The sequence below is a fragment of the Podarcis cretensis genome (assembly GCF_951804945.1).
Source record: "Podarcis cretensis genome assembly, chromosome: 1".
NCBI lineage: Eukaryota > Metazoa > Chordata > Lepidosauria > Squamata > Lacertidae > Podarcis > Podarcis cretensis.
The window spans coordinates 82,632,641-82,648,666 of record NC_137170.1 but is presented as its reverse complement, the minus strand read 5'-3'; the positions used below and the strand labels follow the sequence as shown (position 1 = coordinate 82,648,666).

The window sequence follows — 16,026 nt, the reverse complement described above, 5'->3', positions numbered from 1 at the left end:
GTTTGGAATTATTCCTCTAATTTTATTTTGGCCCTGCCAGTGAAATTTCAACAAATGCACTTGGAAGAAGAAATAAAGGAGTTCTATATAGCTCCATATGCTCTTCTTGCCATTGTCAGCTTTTTTACACCATTGACTTTCATGATGCTGACCTATGTGAGCTCTTGACAAATGCCAGTGATGACTGGAATGGACATCTGCAGTATCAGATCTAGAAGCTCTTACTTGTACATTCAGGTCAGAGGATTTGAGCTGTTGGTCAGAAAGTGGAAGAGGTTTAATCTTTTCCATCTGAATGACCATTCACTCAAGGTGAATCTAGAGTCTCCATTCCAATTAAAGCATTTTATTTTTAGAAATATGTTTCCCCCCACAAACTTATCCATTTGTTTTATTAATAAATATGGTAAATACTGAAGATAAACACTCTGAGTGTATGAGGGAGAAATCACAGCAAAGGAAGCAACAGAAAGATCTGGACCTACTTGCTAGGGCAGGGATAGCCAACATGGCGCCCTCCTGAGTTAGTCCAGTTATTTCCATTTTACAATAGTCTAGAATAGACTGTGTGTTTGTCCAGGCACACGATCTGTGTAACACTTTTGTTGTTGTTGTTTAGTTGTTTAGTCGTGTCCGACTCTTCGTGACCCCATGGACCAGAGCACGCCAGGCCCTCCTGTCTTCCGCTGCCTCCCGCAGTTTGGTCAGACTCATGTTTGTAGCTCTCGAAGCTGCATAACACTAAGGATTTGTTAAAGCTGAAGTGGTTTTTTTCTTGTAGGCATGACTTTGGTCATGAAGGCTGCAGCACAATAACGCTATCAAATGCACATGGCCTAAGGGCATTGCCCCTCAGGAGGACAGTGACTCAAATGACTCAAATGCACGTGAAGTCTGTAAGTGAGGATGGGGGCCTATCTTACCTAAGTTAGAATTCTGTCTGATCTGTATGTTTTTGTTCATACTAATAAAAGTAGATAATGAGAACTTAAAATACATTGAACATAGTATTTGCCAGGGGCGAAACTAGGCTCCCCCCTCAAAACCCAGTTTGGCAACCTCCCACCTACATTTGTGTGTGTACACACACACACACACACACACACAGAGGCTGCAAGCCTCAGTGGTCCCCTCTGGAGGCTTCACCAGGAGCAGAAAAACATGGCTAGCCCCTCTGTAGCTATGACTCTGTATTTGTTTTAAAGACAGACACAAAGTCACTCAGTGAGTGTTCTGTCTGCATGGGGCTTAAACAAGAGTTTCCTCAACTAAAGGCCAACGCGCTACTCATGCCACACTGCCTCTCTGTAGACTTAACTATGTATTTCAGTGTCCAGAGATTTAAGGGTCCCTCTTGCAGAATCACCTACCACCATGGGCCCTTTGTTAGGCAGGCAGCGATGCAATCAGGCAATTCAGACTGGATTTAAGGGTCTTCCTTTCCCTCCCTCTTTATATGGTAACGTTCATTGCTTCTCTTACTTAAAATGTGATAAACTGGCCCTGCTGTGCTTGGGGGGCCCTCCTGCTCATTTTTCTCAATGGGGCTCCAGTCTTCTGCCCCACAACTCCTACCCCACAGGTACCACCCATAGGCAGAAGCTGCCTATTAAGGGCTGCTGCAGCAGCTATTCCCGAGAGCTTCTTTTTCTCTGTTCCAGCTCAAAACTGCCCGTTAATCCTGTGAATCACGCGGCCCCTCCCCCTTTAATCAGCTTCTCCCCCACCCCGCCCACCTCGCTTTTCCTAGCCAATGTTTGTTGTCAGCCAAGCCTGTGTTTTGGCCATGACAGCCCTGCGACTCGAGGCATGTGCAGGAGGCCGGGGGCGGGGCTTTCACCCTCCGCAGCCTCCTCTCTGACAGGGCAGATTATATGCTTCCTGCTCACTTTAGGGTAGAAAAGGAGCTGGTGACAAAGGTAATTAGCGTCCCGTTCCCTCCGCCTGCCAAGTTGCTCTCAAGTGCCGGGAAGCACCATTGCCCAAGGAGCAGATTCCCCCACGCACTGCAATAGCGACAACAAGCTGCGGGGCTCAGACAGCCCTCCACTGCCCCTTTCCCTGCACGGCTTCCGTGGGGCTGGAGGGAAGGGTTTGTTTGCTTTTAAGTGAAGGGGAGATCATAGGCGGAAGTGTCGCGGATCCCATGCCTCTTATTTGCAAAAACGAGTCCCTCTCTCGCGCTTCCCTATCAGTCCGCAGCCTGCTTCTTTTCGGCTCTTATTTTTTCCAGACGAGGTGCAAAGAGACCCGTTTCTCTTCCTCTGTGTAGGGCTCTGGGGCAGAAGTCCAGTGAGCGGGGGGCCCTGGGGTGCAGCCAGCCAGAATCACCACATTTCGAAGGAAGTCCAGTACTGTAATGCACACGACCGTCTAAAGCCGGCGTGGAAAACCACTAAATCCAGAGCTTCACATTTACCGTCAAGCGCCCTATTCCTAGTGAATCTTAAGCCCTCTCCGAGCGCTCTGTAAACGAGTTAACTAAACCAGTAGGAGGAGACTGCGGGGGCGAGCCCTTAAGCTCCGCCCCCCGTCGCCGCTCCTCTTGCCCTCCACGGGCTGCTGTTTGAAGCTGGGCGTTTCCCTGCGTCCTTTTTGGAACGTTGATTTCTTCAGGGTTCCAAAACGCGTGCTGAAATATAAAACCCCAATATATATATATATATATATGGGGGTGGGGTGGGGAACCCAAGCAACCAGTGAAGAAATGCCAAAGCAGCTCTCTAAACTGAGTGAATGGGCAGCAGATGAGGTTCAATGTAGGCATAAAGCGATGCGTTCTGGAAAGCCTTCACATATGCAGTGGCAGGTCCTGAACTGGCAGTGATTTTCCAAGGAAAGATCTTGCGGTCATGGTTGCTAGCTCAATGAAAGTATTTACATCAAAGCTGAATGCACAGCATTAAAGCACATTTAATGCTACAATTCCCAGCGCTCTTAACAAACATCAACTCCCCAGATTCTTCGCCGGAGGGGGGAAAGTGCTTAAAATGTGTTTTAAGTGCGTGATGTGGGTGCAGTCTCAGTGTGCACACGGAGGGGGTGGGGTGGGTAAAGAGGCAAATTTAATGTGAAGGCTGTTAAAGAGAACTGGAAAAGGTGTAGGAAGGTATACACAAAAATAATGCAGGTTTAGAAGAAGAAGATATGAGTAGCATATAAGACTACTTAATAAAATGTGTTGTGTGAAGAAAAGAATGTATAGAGAGAATCATCTCCTTCACACAACTCATAATTTGATTAAGTTATCTCATAAGAATTCAGGGTTACCTGTGGAAATTGTCCAGCAATAGATTCAAGAAAGATTATTTATTTATTTATTTATTATATTTATTATATTTATATACTGCCCTATACCCTGAGGTCTCAGGGCCATAAAGTACTTATGGAACAATTAAACCTATGGAATTCACACTCCTACAAGGTGTAGTGACAGCCATTAGGTTAGATGACTTTAAAATGTAATTAGACACACTCCTGTAGGATTGGTAGGTCTATCAATGACTTTTAGGTTGATTGGGGGAGTTTAACTAAATATTGTACAAGCTGCTCAAAAGTGGGACAGATCAGCTCAGAAGGTGGTCAACTTTCTGTACAGGTTTTTTGTTCTTTTTTTTTTTTTAGCAGAGGCTGGATACTGTAGCAGCAGTTTTACTGCATGGGGGTTTGACTAGATGACATTTGAAGTACTTCCTGGCTCTATGGGTCTATGTTCAGAGGCAAAATAGCTCTGAGAATCAATTGCTGGGGTTGCAAAATTATGACTGTAGACTTCATGCACTGTGTGTGGGCTAAGCAAAAGCTTCTGGGTGTCTACTATTTGAAGCAGGTTACTAGAGTAGATCCATTTTCACCAATCTGATGTCCTCCTGCTGTTTTGGGCTACAACTTCCATCAGTTCCACTCAGCACAGCTGAGCGGATGGGAATTGTAGTCCAAAACATCTGGAAAGCACCATATCGGCAAAGCCTAGGCTGGATGGAGCCTGATCAGTATTGCTCTTCTTTTGTTTTAGTTCACACTGAGCCTCATTCCAAGTTTAGGAAGTATGATTTTAGAAAGGTATGCCCTGACACAGGCTGAAAAATGCAGCACTGGCCCACAAGCAAGGAATAAAGTACTGGAAAGAAACCAGTTACTTTGGCTATTTTGGTTGCCTGTTCTGTTCTATCTCCAGACATTGTCAACACATCCCATAAGATCTGACCTTGTCTTTGCAAACAGCTACAGCTGGACTCTTTCTCAATGAGTTTGTGTCTTCAATTTGCAGCAGAAAGGTGGACATGTTTCCTTTCTCATGGCCTAGCCTAGCTCTGCTCGGTTAAAATGTGAATGGCTGACGTTGCTGTCCCGTAATCCTGCTGCTTAGGGATAGCTGCTCTGCCTCCTGCTGAAACTGGCCACATCTATCATTCTAGAAGGGGAAGCAGCACCTGGAAGTGTTGTGGCATAAACAGGAGGGAAAGCTGGAAGGGAGAAAAGGAGGTGGCTTGATGGACTGGTGGGAATGGGGCAACAGGCTTGATGTGTCTATGACTCTCCTTTTTGCTTGCCAAAGAGGCATTCTGCTACTGATGTCTTGAGGCAATCTTTTTGTGGACAATTGGAGCCCCTGTGTCTATGACTCTCCTTTTTGCTTGCCAAAGAGGCATTCTGCTACTGATGTCTTAAGGCAATCTTTTTGTGGACAATTGGAGCCCCTGAAGTCCTGAACGCATGTTAATGATAGTGTGTGCTGATCTTTATATGTGAACGCAGCTGGGTGTATTTTGCTTCCCTTTGTCTAAGCAAACAAGGAAACTGTTATGAGAAATACAGTACTTCTAACAGCGTGTTGCAAACACTCCTACTTTCATAAGAGGCATATGGCAGACAGTCTTTCTTCTGACTAAACTGTGGAGCCACAGCCTCTTTTCTCTTTCTTTCTTTCTTTCTCTCTTTCTTTCTTTCTTTCTTTCTTTCTCTTTCTTTCTTTCTTTCTTTCTTTCTTTCTTTTTTTCTGTGGCTTTCGACATAGCTGCTGCTTTAAGGGCTCTTCAAATCACAGGCCAAAGAAGATGACATATGAGAGCTGTAGCTGTACCTTTCTGAACACAAAGTGCCAACTTGGTGGTCTTGGGGCAGTTTCAGACCCTAGGTCAGGTTTCTTATTATTATTTTAAAAAATGGTTCCAATTCAGACTGGGCTTCTTGCACTGACAACTTGTATAGGAAGAAAGCTCCCATAAAAATGAATGGGAAGCTCCCCTCCCCCCCCCCGCCCCCCGTGCAAATTGCTAGTGCCGGGTGAAGCGGGCCAGCAACCCAAATCACGATCACCAGCAAGGCAAAGTCCCCTATACCCATGCTAGGGTCTCTGTAGTGCCCCTTCCAATGCTCATAATTTGCTCATACTGGAGGTTTCTGCGATTGAAGGGTTCAAGGTGCCACTTTTAAAAAAGTAATTGCGTTTTTTAAATGACCAGGTGGCTCTCCTATGTCACAACTGTCTTCATCCTGCCCCTTTGCATTGATTAGAAGTCCTTCACTACACACACACACATGTCCTTTTCTGCTCTCCCCTTTGTAGGATATTGAAAATCATTTGGACCGTCCAGAGGGAAATATTGCTAATGTGAACATATTAATTTATTTAAATTCATGCCAACTGAAAATGAAATGATTGCTTTATTTTGCAGCCCAGCCTCAATATGCTCACCTGCTAGGAAAACATATTTAATCCAATATTGCCATAATAAGAGCTGGTGCCAAATGTTTCCATCACTGGGAATGGAGGAGAGAGTGCACTGGCAGCAGCACCCCTAGACTCTTCTGTTTTCCCTGCATGGGCCAGCTCAGAATGGATTTCCCATAGACATTTCCAGCAAGAATTTAAGGTCTTGGATATTCCATTTAAATCAGTAGGAAGACATTTTAAACCAGGAAGGTTGCAAGTTCAATGCATACTTGTTCGTTTGTTTGATTTTAGGCCAGTTTGAGTCTGATATGCTACTGTAAGGAGGAATGAAAAAGAACCCATTAGAGATGGCCATTTCTTCTGACCGTGAGTGGTAAGTTTTTGTTTCTTTCTAATTTAACTTGCGTTTCCTCCATTATCTCAGAAAGGCACCTCTGTTGAGGTTTCAGCCATCTGCACATTTATTTACATTTAATTGATTAATTAAATCAATTAATTGGCTAAATTAATTAAAGCAGTCTTTTAACTGGCTGTCAGGCCTTATACACATAAGTCTAATATTCATTTTATCCTTAGTCATCTATCTGCGCTTCTACTTTCCCAAATCTCTTACAAATATGCCTGGCCTTTCCAGTCATATTGCTCACACAGGGACAACATCCGCTGGGTAAGTGCAAAGTGCTATGTTGGAATAAAAGCTCCGACATCTCCCAGTTTTCATGCTTCAAGCTCTGCCCTGTCTAGAGGTTATTCATTCAAAGAAAACGATTTCTCGGGAAACCTACTTTTCATAATATCCACAGCAACATTGCCCCACCCCCACCAAAATTGGTGTTGGGAACTCAGCTCTCTCTAACAGAGCTGTGACAACATCATGATGAAAACACAACTTTGTAGGGAGCTAAAGAAGGAGAAGGGAAGACACCCAAAGTGCAGCCTTGTCTCCCAAGAAGGACCATGCCTTCTTCTCTCTGCTAGTGGCAATGTATTAGTGAGACAGTCCAGAGGCTGGTACAGCAAAGAGAGACTTGCCATACATTGAACATCTTATTCACTATGGAAAGGATGTGCAAAATGGCAGTGCATTTGGGTGATTGTTTGAAGGAGGACTTAGGAAGGAGGACTTCAGGGTGGCTTTTGTGGGATGGGTGCTTCTCAAGCATGCAAATGTTTCATGCCAGGGGTTGGACCATGGCATGGTGGGTGGGAAGCAGTCCTGCAAACCGAGCAACAGAGCTGGAGAAGATGGGTATGCTTGACTCTGCCCAAACATGATATTTTGTGACCTTTGATCTGTTGAGTTCCTGAGCATACAGCATGGTGCGTGACATGCTGAAGCCGGGAGATGTACATGGCTCAAACTGGCTCAGTTTTCAACACAGTAATACACAAACCTGGGTCCAGCCTTTTCAATATAATCAAGTCAGGTCAAGAGAGGCTGGTGCTCAAAATCAATGGAAGAATAGTGAACGCATAATAAAGGCAATGGCGTCCAGTGGCTGTCTTGAGTCCTGCCTCTTTTGCATTACACTCAGTGGTAAACAAAGGAAATGGTGAACCACAGCAGGTAGAAAAATGCAACTGGAATCATAATTTCTTCTCTGTCAAACTTTCCTTTTCTACTCTAGGGCACTGTTGTAAAGGAAACCCCTGGGGAAACAGGTTAAATAAATTGGTGGGTTTTATAATGTCCCCCAAACTCTCCTACTTGGTGGGAAGCAGCAGCAGCAGCCGCTTGCAGTATTGGTGTGTCTGACCAAGCACTAGGAGCAATCTAAACGCTCCCCCTGCTGGACATTTTGGGGAAGTTCTCAAGGAGTCATGGACATTTGAATCAATCCTTTCAAGTGATCTTGGCTGTTCGCAGAACAGTAATTTCTTGGATATTTACACTCCGAATGAAAATCTGAAACCTGTGGATGTGTTTTGCAGTGAATGAGCAAATCCAGCACAATCATCAGATTCAGTTGTAATAGAAGGGGAATGTAATGTAGTGCCCCAAAACAACCAAATTGTTCTTTAGAAGGACTGTGTGAACTCGACAACTCCAGGTGCAGAGTTTTTGGTACTGGGCACGGAATTTATCATCTTGAGAATGTGTCAACTTCAGCTGTTATAATAAAGCCCACATGGCTGGAAAACATAGCAACAATGACAGCCACGCCCATAGTGTGTGTGTCCACTTCCTAAGCAGTTCATGACATTGTGTGCGAACAACGTCATGGTATCGCTCAGAGAAGAAGCCAGTCAGCCCATGGCAATGATGTGGGTGCCATAATGATGTCACAGAACTCAGCCCAGGCCCGTTCCCACACGCAATAAACAAGCACCCTGCCAAGCAGGACCCAGAGTGCCTCATTGGTTCAAGGTTTCTGTGTCTTATTTGTTAGGAGGGCAGCAACAGATAAGTTGACAGTAGGAAGGAGAAGCTGGTGTGGTCTGAAGAGGTTGTGCCTGCTGATGGGACTTTTACCCTCACCTAATTATCAGGTGGGCTTTGGATGTCTGCATATGTTTGGCTATATGGATTGCTGGATCTCTCCTTACATACGTAATAGGGGTGGGGGGGTTGGGGAGGGTGAATATCAGTGCAAATATACTAAGAGAAAAAACAAGAAGGGTTGGTAGATATGGTGTGGGCCAAGGCAAGGTAGAGATCCTGAAAATTGAGATGTATGGAGAGTAGCATCTTTGGATCACCTTGCGGCCATTGCTGAATTCTGCATTCAGGACATCTGCCCTGGAGAAACCCTTTGAATTTCTCCTGGAAATGGAGGATTACCGTAATGACACGGGCCATCCACTCTCTTCCACTGCTGAGTCAGCCAGCAAAGCAGGGAGGGCTACGCAATGCACACCGTGCAGACTGCAGCAAGATGTGACATGGCTCTGTAGCTCCCTGCAGTAGCTGCTGCGGGCAGTTTTCATGAGCAGCTTAGACCCAGGACGCTCTCTGGGCCTGCAGGAGAAATTCAAAGGGTGCCACTCTGCAAGCAGGCTGCTGGAGAGACAGATGCCACAGAGATAAGAAGGGGGGGAATCTATCTTAAAAAACCCCCACATTTCAATGGACTCTGTTGGCAATGGGCAGTTTCCAACGCCCTTGTTTTGTTAGCACAACGTAATTACACACACACGTTCCTCTCTTGCACCTTCCCCAAATCTGCTCCTGAAGGTTGGGGGGATCCTTGTGCTCGTGGAAAAAGAGACATACTGCTACTTTGGATGAACACTCTAGAATTTGGACCATCAGTGATCGTCTGAGCCAGCAAACCTCTGGGATGACCTAGTAGAACAGATGACACTTCCTGGAATGATAAGGTAGAAGGGCAGCAGGTGTAAGAAAGCATAATGGAAAGTTTACACTAATATCTCCGTAGATTGTCACAGTGTTTTTTGTGTGCCCAGGTGGAGACCTCCAACCCGGAAGAAATGAAAAACTCATGACAACGTGTTATGGGATTAAATTGGCCACAACTTTATTTAAACTTTCAGATGTAGGAAGACCTTGGCTTAGGCATTGGGTGTGTATCTCTCCCAGTCCCCAGCTGGGGATCTGGAGCACATCAGGGTAATCAGGTCTGTCTGAGAAGTGGGCTGGCTCTGGAAGACATTTGTTTACACAGTGTCCACTGCCATTTCACCGCAACACTGACAACCTTTCAGTGTATGACCAGTGACTCCCCTCCGACTCAGCCCCTTTAATGGGGAACCCTGGGATCGCTGCCCTGGGGGGAGTGCATCACCACTTCAAACCCCCCCCCCATTTAGAGAAGATAGACTAAAGGATTCCGCCCAAGGCCTAAAACTGCCAAAGTTGTGACATTTGCTATGGGGAAGGCGAAACTTGCCAATGCAGGGAATTTCCTTCCTGGTCCCTTAACAGCAACCATCTTAAGACCGTAGCAGCTCCTGAATACCTGTAAAAAAGTTAACGTGTAATAAAAGAGCATTAAACAAGGGCAGGGTAGGGAGGGTGAAGCTCTGGAGCTGACTGTACGCTCTCAGGTAGGCTCTGCCCCTTTTAACTACACAAAGAACTCCACTTCCCAGTTCTGGCAGGGGGGAGAGAGCAGGCAGGGGGGCTCTCAGGGATGGGGTGCTGCGCAAAGGGAGCCCTCCGGTTGATGGGAGAGTGGTCAATCCCACCCCCTAAAGTAGAGTGGAGGGCACCTCAGGCTTGGGGGCCAAATGTGTCCATCCAAGTTTTTCTAGCTCCATATAACTCTCCTCCCCCCCCCCCCCGCTCAGCTGTGCTTTACACCCTTGTTGAGTTTGCTTGGCTAGAATGTGTCCTTGAACTCTAATAATGCCTCTTGGTTGCCTCTTGGGTGGAAGCTAGAGAGGGGTGTGGGTGAGTGTGTACAGAAACTAGCCTACTCTTCAAAGGTAATATTCATATTATTGCTCCAATGAATGTGCATATTCATTGCTCCAACTGTCCACCTCCAGCATGCAGTCCCCAGAAGGTTGCCCAGACGGGCTTGTGACTCTGGGGATGAATATAGCCTCCCACCCTGGTCCTAATGAGCGGATGCCTTCAGAAAATGGTGTCTTGAAGCCCTGCTGCCCTCAGTAGCCCCTCAGTAAGATAGTCTTCCCTTCCTTTCACTGTCCCTGGTTCTTGGTAGATGCCAGCCTGAACCAGATCTGTCAATTTCACATAATTAATTTGAGAATTAGATTGCCAAGGCTGGCGGGGGGGGGGAGAGAATGGGCCATTTGCAACCCTGAGGATCAAGGCCAGTTTGACTGTTTCACCCCTCAGATGCATCCTTAGCGTGACAAGCAGCCCTGGCCTCCACAGGCTCTAGCAGTGCCCAAGGCATGATTTCAGCCTTCTTGCTCATTCCGCACAGAGCCCTTCCTTGCTCCCTGCTCTCCTGGTGACTTGAGGAAGATGAGGCCTGGAGCAGCCCCTTCTTTTATTCTGATTCATCTCCTTATTCATGCTTTTGCCCTTAAGTCTGCATTTTTTTAATCCATCTGATTAATGAGAGCAGATATTCAGCATTTGATTTGATTACCCTCTGTTGAGTCCCATAGCATCTGACATCAAGAGACACCCCTGGCACGACCCATTTCCATAATGGGTGCTTCTGTCTGCCTGCACTTCCCACTCTGCCCTTGGCTTCAGGAAAGGAGTCTGATGTGAGGGATCAGTTGTCCTGGATGTACCCTGTGAAAGCAAAAGGGGAAGGCATGCTGTAAATCTGGTCTCCTTATTGTTGTACAGTGTGTGAGATAATCCCATATGACATGAGACACATGGAGCATGAAAGAATGAGGACAACTTCCTTCAATGCCCAAATTGCCCAATTACATTGTGACAGATCCGCGGGGGAAAGGGAGGAGACTTTCCCTACTGGCAGACCTCTTCTATTTTTGCAAATGTTTCCTAAAAAAAGAATCACAATGCACTGTCACCACTGCCTAAACCTACCTGGGGGGGGGGGGAATCCCCAGCTGCGTGGGGTATTTCTAAGCCCTACCAAAGTGGACCCTTCCCTCCCAGCCCAGCTCTAGGAAAATATTAAAAAGGTGCTTTTCATTTATTTCACCAAAGCCCATGGCATAAACATAAAACCTTACAGGAACTTTAAACCCATCCTTAGAACATAAAGGGGCAGGTTTAATCGTTCTGTGTGCACTCTTAGAACACGGGAAAGATATTAGTGAGAAATTTTGTTTTAAACCCAGGAAGGCAAATATCCCAAGTATTAAAGAAGAAGAACTTTGTTTGGTAAAAGGGAGAAAAAGAGGAAAAATAGAAAAGGCAACTATCACACACACATATTTGCAAATGAAAATTTTTAAGTCTTCCTAACGTAACTAGCAGCATGCTACCTGCTTGAACAGAGTCCTGGATTTCAGAGCATGTGCAGAGATTACTGCAGATTTCTTAGCAAAGGCATATTTGGTCACTTGGTGGGATGGTTCCAAAATACAAAGATTACAGGTGAATTCTAACATTTTTATGTGAATCTGAGACAAGTAAAAGCTATCCTCTTTGTGGAGATGGACTGTTGCTTGCTCTGTCTGTGATGTTGATGGTCTATGTGGTCAAACAGAAATGTATTTAGAGTCTAGATCTACCTTTCTTCAGATAATGATGCTTCAGATGTTGAGAGGAAGAATGGAATCAAAGTAGCATCCCAAAGAGAAAATGTTGCAGTAATGGGGACTTCAATTACCCTGGTATAGACTGGTGACATACGTGCATCGCTTATGACAAAGAGGTAAATTTCCTAGATGTCCTCCAATACTGTGCTCTAGAACAGCCAAATGGAACGGCCTCCCTGGATTTGACCTCAAGTGGCATCCAGGACCTCGTGCGAGATGCAAGGGTTGTTGAATCAGCTGGGTGAAATGACCACGGTGCTATTAAATTAAAAATACATGTAGACAGCCACTTGCCAAGAAAATCCAACATGGTCACATTGGATTTCAGAAGAGGAAACTTCCCCCCAAACAAGAAGATTGGTAAAAAGGAAGTTCAAAGGTGAAGTCAAAAGAGCATGGCGTGTATATATATATGTATATATATATATATATAAATGTCTGTGTGTGTGTATGTGTTTGTGTGTTTTAAATAAATAAAAATAAAAAGTGTCCTCCATCAGGTCTGTTACAAGCTGATTAGCATTTTGCTACAGAAACCTCCGTTTTAGTTGGCAAATATCATTTTTAGAGGCATAGAGCTACCTGTCTCAAATGGGTGAACCCAGTGGATGCAAGGGGGACAGATCCCTTTTCTTGTTGGCACTGTGCTGCATGTTGCCACTCTGTGAAGGGTCTGCCTCCATTTTTGAGAATATAACTACCAAACCAGCTGGTAGAGATAATATCTGAGAGAGAGAGAGACCGTCACGCCAGTGCTGGCTCTTGCAACCCCAATTGCCCTGCCATGTGTAATCTGATAGGTGGTGCAGAGAGACCAACAGATCTGCGAGCTGCAGTTGACTTATGGCTGCAGGCATCTCTATAAACAGCTTCCATCTCTGCCCCAAAATAACCCCACGTGAATTGCGTCACAAGGCTAAGGTTTCTGACTGCTTGCAGGGAGACATTAAGTCAATGCATGGAGTCTGATTTTCAGTCACAGTTGGGCGGCAAGCGGGGGGGGGGGGAGGCTGGAACTGTGCGTACAAAAACCACTTCTGCTGGTAGCAGCAATTTTGTTCCCGTTGGCACAAGCTGATTAAAAAACTCCAAAATCTGAAAGTTGAACAATTAGTGCCGCCAGGGCTGAGCTCAGTTACATTTCAGAACTTTGCTCCGACGTGCCAGGAAAATCAAGCACTCTGTCGTGCAAGGACATGCAGGTGGCTGTGGCTCTGTAGCCTGCCAGGTGACCTTCATTCATGGGCAGGGCCGCTCCATTATGGCTTGTCCCTTTCTGCTCAGTGATACCCAGTTGCCCCTTTGAGAGAATCTAGGGGAAGATCAAACCGCAAGAGTCAGAGCACGACCAGGTGCCCAGCTGCATCACTCAGCCATTTGCACAATTTTACTCCCATTCCTTGGTGATGGAGAGCAGACGAAGGCAGTGAGATACTACAAGTTCCATCCACGTTGTCAAGCGAGTTCCATGGTGGAGCCAGGTTGGTCAAGTGGACGAGCCTGGCAGGTCTGGAGGCAGAGCTTGGGAGAGCCTGATGGGTCAGGAGGCAGAGCCCACAGAAAATGCTCAGTTCATCTGGTGTACTGCATGTGCTTACATGTCCCTTTGCCGCCAACTAACACAATCCACACATATTGCACCTCGCTCCCTGATCAAAACTATCCAAATATTGCCTGTGCCTAGGATTAGGAGAGAAGTTTGGCTCAGTTTGCATTTGAAGGTGAACTTATTCAATACATGCTTTCTGAAACAATATGCAACTGTCCCTCAAAATTTGCATTTCTCTGAATTTTGCAGTGCACCTTTCCAACCAAGCAATGTGTCCATTTACTAGCATAAAATGTGCCTTAGAAATGCATATGTTGGTAAAAATAATACACCCCAAAATTAATTACGTTCTGGAAAATTGCTTGCAAAAATTTGTATGTTAGGCAAAGTTGCATACAAATATATGTATATTAGGAGAAATTCACCCTAAAATGCTGATGAATTTGCATGAGGAATTTAAAAATCATCATCAAACTGATTTGGAAATGTGGAGAACCAAATTTAAGATTGGAAAAATGAGAAATTGAGAGAAACTGAAATGAACAGATTCGCCCATCCTTACATGTGTCACTGTCAGAAAGCAAGCAATTGCCTATGAACAGAGCAGGAACATCCTGAAAAGAAGACTACAGTTTGTGTCACACATGCTATGTCTTATATGCTCAAGGAATAAAGGGTATGTCCTGCTTTTCTTGTGCTATAGCTTAAGGTTGCCCCTCCAGACAGCAACAGTGCATCAAAGCTGGGGAAGTAGCGCAGAAGAACTAATAAAGCAGAATGATGTGTAGATGCTCCAACGTAAATCTACCACTAATGAAGTTTTATTGCACCAGTGGCATGTTGCAGTCTGCAGGAGCCCCTTCTGTTCCCACCCGTTTGTCATGATGTGTCATCCTCCGATTGGCTGTTGTTCTGTGAGTTTTTGTTTACAAGCCAACCAGACTGACATAGAGCTGCAAGGGAAAGAGGCAGCTGGGAGCAAACAGGTGGCAGAAGCAGCAACGAACACTTCCATTGATTATAGCATCTTTGGCTATAAAGCATCCTGAAGATGTATCAGCAGCGGAAAGTTCCTTGAGCAACTAACAGGGGAGTCCTAACCAAGAAAGAGCAGAGTGGTGCATCTGCCACCACTTCCCAAGCCCCATCTTCTCTCACCAGCCAGGGCAAAATAAGGGGAGGCAGCCCACTTTTTGCTACACCAGTCCCAGGCTGGCATAACTAAGGGGCTCGAGGATTGAATACCCCACCCCATCCCATTTGGGGACTTCCTACTTCCTATTGCTGGGAGAAGAACTTCTAATAGTAGCTGCCAACCTGCCTGGGTGCAGCTGGGGCCTCTTCCATAGTAGAGCCCAGTAATGGTCCTTTCAATTGGTGGGGGCTGGCAGAGAAGCAACATCGTGCCATCCTAACTCCTCCACCAACACAGCAGTAGGATTGCGCTCTAAAGGGTGAAAGCAAGTAGCACCTGAGCATGTTCCAAAATGGAAGTGTTTCGAGGGGAGTGTCCTGAGAATCTGGCCCCATTTGTCTCCCTGGGCCTGAGATTCCCATTTCCTCTGCTAGACATAATGTAGCATTTCCTGCCAGAACCAAGTTTTGAGAACAAATGGAGGCCGCTCTACTGATCACTCTTGCTTAAAAGAGTGTCAAGTACACTGCAGAACAAGTTTAATTTATATCCTATAGTATCTAAATGTGTCAGATAAGCCAGATGAAGATGTCTGAATGTGTCAGTTGAGGGAATTAGCAGGCCCAAGGCGCTATTACCCCGTGAGGCAGGAAATAGTGGGCAATATTACCCAATTCCTGCCTGAGTTGGCACATCCAGTCATCTTTATTTATTTATTTTTAATTTCACATGTTTAATAGCAGTTCTTTTTTTGTATATAATTTTTATTAATTTTCCAATAAAAACAAATTTATAACACAATTAAACATTAAGAATTCATCACACATCTTTTTTCTTTTAGACTTCCATCAACATGTCTGATAATTTTCCGTAGTTATTACATATATTCACATTTCTTCATTTATATTGCACTATGTATATCTTATCTTACCATATTATTTAAACAATATTTCTACCAAACCTTCTTACAGAGGTTCTTGGAAACTTACAAACGTTATATCGTTATCGCAAATATTTTTAATATATTCTGTAAATTTATTCCAGTCCTCAGTGAATCTTTGGTCCCGTCGGTTGCGAATCCTCCCTGTTAATCTGTCCTGTTCTGCATAATCCAGTAATTTCGTTCTCCATTCTTCAATCGTGGGCATTTCTTCTTGTTTCCATTTCTGGGCCACCAGAGTTCTAGCTGCTGTTACTGCATACAAAAATACTTTCTGATCCTTCCTTTTTATCTCACCACCTAAAATTCCTAATAGGAATGCTTCTGGTTTTTTAAGAAATGTATATTTCAATATTTTCTTTATCTCATTATATATCATTTCCCAGAAGCACTTCATTTTTTTACATTCCCACCACATATGATAAAATGTCCCTTCTTTCTCCTTACATTTCCAACATTTATTACTCACCTTATACATCTTACTTAATTTGGCTGGTGTTATATACCATTGATATATCATTTTCATAACATTTTCTTTAATTGTGGTGCATGCTGTAAATCTCATCCCTTCCTTCCATAATTTTATCCAATCATCAAATTGA

General features: G+C 44.8%; 2 long non-coding RNA genes across 2 annotated transcripts in view; both read left to right on the top strand.

The window, feature by feature from the left end:
- The window catches only part of LOC307205036, a 46,467-nt gene extending 40,696 nt beyond the window's left edge, over positions 1-5,771 (top strand). Inside the window, exon 3 of the long non-coding RNA XR_013833809.1 lies at positions 5,679-5,771. This is a non-coding gene — a long non-coding RNA (uncharacterized lncRNA). The remainder of the gene's footprint in view (positions 1-5,678) is intronic.
- A 26-nt stretch (positions 5,772-5,797) lies between these two features.
- The window catches only part of LOC307205018, a 36,054-nt gene continuing 25,825 nt past the window's right edge, over positions 5,798-16,026 (top strand). Inside the window, exons 1-2 of the long non-coding RNA XR_013833797.1 lie at positions 5,798-5,876; positions 5,969-6,050. This is a non-coding gene — a long non-coding RNA (uncharacterized lncRNA). The remainder of the gene's footprint in view (positions 5,877-5,968; positions 6,051-16,026) is intronic.